The following is a 4216-nucleotide window of genomic DNA, read 5'->3' on the forward strand; positions in this document are numbered from 1 at the left end:
AAATGGGAATGAGGGATGAGAGCGCAGTGCAAGGCAGCACGTGAGAAATATCAGGACTGTTAAAAACACTGTATCATTAGTAAGCACTCTAGTTGCTGAATCCTCCCTAGTGACTGGGTGGGCCAAATCGGGATCAGGTACCTAAGCCCAGTAGACCCCCACACTTTCTGCCAGCGGGGCAGAGAATAATGCCAGAAATGATGAAACGAAGCGAGTAGGAGAGACACATTGCCCTTTGGCCTTGACCACTCGAATGCCTTCAGCAGTAAAGTGTTTAATCTGTTTCCAAGTCTGGAGCAGTCGCTTCTGGGTGGACTGGATAGGACGCTTTGGGCTCTGCTGTGCCTTGAAACTCATCATCTTCTGCATCCTCAACTTCTGGCGCCTGTGATGCAGACATCGCTTTTGTAACCTGGGAGTGTTTGACAAGACTCTCGGGAACCCAAGACGGACCATCAGCTTCCTGTGGGAAAACTCAGATATAACCTTTCCCATACATTAGCATGGAATTAGGCCTGTTCCAATCCCCTGTAGCAAGATTTTTCCATATTACCTCTCCTTCTGAAGCCTAATTACCCCTTAAATGCTGTGCACCTGTCAATAACTATATATTCATTCTCAAAATAAAATAAAATAAAATAAAATATGATTGGAAAGATTATCTAGGAGTAGGACGGTAAATCTATAAATATCCCTATTTTTTCAAACAAAACTTTAATAGATCCATGTGTCTTTGAGGACTTTGTAAGGAATACCTACTTATCCTCAATTCTGAAGGTGGAAGTACAAAACTTCTTAAAGGCACCAGAAGTATATAAAGGAGTATTATCTGTATTTCAACATTTTTGGAAGGACAGCTACAAAAAAAAAAAAAAAAAAAAAAAAAAACGACAGCAGGCAATGTGTAATGCAATGCTCAACAGCTTGCTTCCATCCAAGGGCAATAACATATTAGGCAATAAGTCTAAAGGATTAATATCATAAAAAGGAGCAGGCAGAGAAGCTATGCAAGCAGAGCATCTGGAACAATTTGTTGCCTGTTCTCCAGATCATTGAAATTGATACCAAAGTCTAGCAGATGGTTGATGAGGGAGTACATGAGATTCCATAGCTTGCTTAAGTCAAACAGACTCAGTAAGCACCTGAATAAGATCGTGAGAAGCTACATGTACAATTAGATTTACCTTTGCCAAAAGACCAAGGAGACCAGAATGTACTTGAATGTATTGGAGAAAATAAGGTGCCTCCTAATTTGGGAACTGTTGCTGAACCTGTTGAAACAAATGAAATAGGTTTTCATCCCCAGTCCATTTTATAAAAGCACCAGGAAGTATTTGGGAAACCTGTCCCACAAATAAACTATCACCATAATATTCAGAGGTCGAGGGAATAACCTCAAAGCATGGAGTAAAATAAACACGGTTTCTGTGTCTCCATCAACAGTAAAGTGACTCACTGCCTGTAAGAGGTAAAGACACAAAGTTGTGAGAAAGCTCTTCCAGACTCTGAAGAACTTATGAAAAAATTTCAGAGGTCTATGGTAGAGTCTCTGAGAAAACTGTTGCTTGTTGGCATTAGTTAGACCATAGGAAGTCCCTGAAACTGGCCAGACTCAGCAGGCCCTCTCCTCGCCAGAGGAAACAATAAAGGCTGCTCAGAGATGCTCCCAGACAGCCAGGCTGCACAGAAGCCTCTGAGACCAGACCAACTGCCTGGAGAAGCAGAAAGCAGCGGAACTTCCTGAAAGAGATTTAGACCAAGTGAGTCCNTTGGAAGGGACATTCTGCAAACTGATGAGCTGCCTGCAGGCTGTTCCTTGTGAGCCAGGTTCCCAGGTTTGTGAGCGTCACTGAGATCCTTGGTGGTGGCCCTAGGTCATGCAGCTGTCTTTGAGTCATTTCTGCTCCTGTAAGCAACCCTTACCCATATTCCTGTAAGTAACCTCAATAAAATCCATTGCTTCACTAAGTTGGCCTTTGGTGGTCTTTCCTTTGGCTGTTGTGGGGTCCCTATCTTGAGTGAATAGGCATGTGTGTTGCATCTCCCCAGGAAAAGTCTTACCATGCAACAGGGTGTCAAAGTAACTTTTATACTCCTGATGGAAATGCCATCTCGGAGGCTCATTGCCTCAGTCAGCTAACCTAGGCCTCGTCCTGGAAGCTTCTAGATTCTGTACAATCTTACATGAGACTGTTACTACAGGGGGTTCAGGCTCACCTGGCTTCTGAAAATGAAGGTCAGGAGGCTGTAACAGGGGACCTAATAATCCCTTATTTGATGAAGGAGGGCTTTTCACTCAGTCAAACTGGTAAGAGGCACTTCGGGTGATTTTAGAAATACGTTATCAAGCAAAAAAGAAGGTTCCTCTGAGGCATCAGGGAGATAAAGAAACTAAAGAGCCGGGCGTGGTGGCGCACGCCTTTAATCCCAGCACTTGGGAGGCAGAGGCAGGCGGATTTCTGAGTTCGAGGCCAGCCTGGTCTACAGAGTGAGTTCCAGGACAGCCAAGGCTACACAGAGAAACTCTGTCTCGAAAAACCATAAAAAAGAAAAAAACAAAACAAAACAAAACAAAACTAAAGCTGCTTCCTTGTCCTCAGGACCTTTTAGCTCTACTTCTTGGCTTTTGTTTTTTCTATCTTCTGCCCCCGCCCCCAGTCTGTTTTGGAGTAGACTGCCTAGCTTCAAAGGGGTGTTGAATTACTACTGAATCAAATTCACACTGTGGGTCTAAACAACCACATATAAATCCCACAGTGCTGACCCATCAGTGGGAAACTCACACAGCCCAAGTAGGTGAGACTCTGGTTTTTAAAGTTTCATCTGTGCATTCCCATGTCTTTAAATGTACAGAAAGTTTTTCAGTGAACCAAGGGGAAAATCTTTAAATGAAAATAAAGAACTTTTCTAAAAGGTTTAGAAAATTACAAGAACAACAATGCAGAAGAGGCAAATGAAGCATCGGTAGATAAAGGAAGTGCTCTTCAGGCTCTTTCTGGCCCCATGTTTCACTCCCGACTCCCATCACCTTTGCCTTCACAGCCCCTCCGGACGGACTTCTCTTATTTATCTATTATTACAGTCATACTTACCCTCTTCTCCTTACTCTGGTGCCTGTTCAGGTGCCAATTGGGTTGGGTCAATGGGTCATTCTTTGAGACAGGAACCTAGGGAGAAGCAGCAGAAGAGCAGAAGACGAAGACAGGAACGTTTGGGATCAGGAGGTCTTGCGCAAGCCGTCTTACGCCAAGCCAGTTTATTAAGCCACACAGCTTCTTACTTACTGTTGGCAGGGGAGAGGGATAGTCAAGGTCAGCAGAAAGCTAAATGATACAATGATGGCAAAGAGAACACAGAATGCTTCACACACTCACACACAGTTGCCGGAGGACTGATAGCCACAGCCCACAGCCCAGAAACTGCATCTCTGACTCCTCCGAGGCCCTGGCCGGAGCCCCAGACTGCACCTGATCAAGGACACAGAACTATCGTTCCCTTTTCCCTCCCGTTGGGGCCCCCGAGAAAGCCTTGTATCAGCCTGTCTCCTAACACCCTCCCTTTGCAGGTTTCTGCCTCTCTAACTCGGCTTTAGCTCTTCTTTTGCCTCTTTGCCTCCCTTCACCAGCCACTCTGCCTCTCGAGTTCTGGGCATCTCCATTTCTTATCTTGTCTCTCTGCCCCTCTAACCCTGCTTCCTGGCCTCCTTGCCTCTGTGTATTTCAGCTTCTGCCTCTCTATCTCTACTTCTCCACTCTGAATTGTCCTGTGTGGCTCACTGCCTCTCAACCTCTGCTTCTGCCTCTGTTTCCAGGCCTCAGCCTCCACTCCTCCGCCTCTCTACCCCTTAGCCTGTCTCCCTCTGCATTTCTTCCTTTGCTCCTCTGCTTCTGTCTCTTCTCCCAGTCTCTGCCCTCTAGCCCCCCCCCGCCTCTACCTCTGTCTTTGTGCTTCTGATTTTCAGCCTCTCAACCTCTATGCCCCACATCCTCTCTTACCCTCTGCTTCTGTCCCTCAGCCTTATGCCCCTTGGCCTCTGTCTGTATGTGCCTAATCCTCTATGCATCTCTGCCTCTATGCCCCTAGACCTCTTTGTCCCTGTCTCTATGCCTCTTTCTATCTCTGTCTCTATGCCCAACAGCCTCTCCAGCCCTTCAACTCATACGTGTCTACGCCCATTAGTCACTATGCCCCTTGGCCTCTTTCCCTCAGCCTCTTC

General features: G+C 45.9%; 1 long non-coding RNA gene across 1 annotated transcript; it reads right to left on the reverse strand.

Moving 5' to 3' along the window:
• Positions 1–1188: 1188 nt before the first annotated feature.
• Positions 1189–3372, reverse strand: LOC110313296. Its single transcript, XR_002380097.2, has 3 exons — positions 3285–3372; positions 3093–3167; positions 1189–1271 (listed from the first exon to the last, which is right to left on the reverse strand). It is a non-coding gene; the product is annotated as an uncharacterized LOC110313296 (long non-coding RNA).
• Positions 3373–4216: the final 844 nt, after the last annotated feature.

This window comes from Mus pahari, chromosome X (assembly GCF_900095145.1).
Source record: "Mus pahari chromosome X, PAHARI_EIJ_v1.1, whole genome shotgun sequence".
Lineage (NCBI taxonomy): Eukaryota > Metazoa > Chordata > Mammalia > Rodentia > Muridae > Mus > Mus pahari.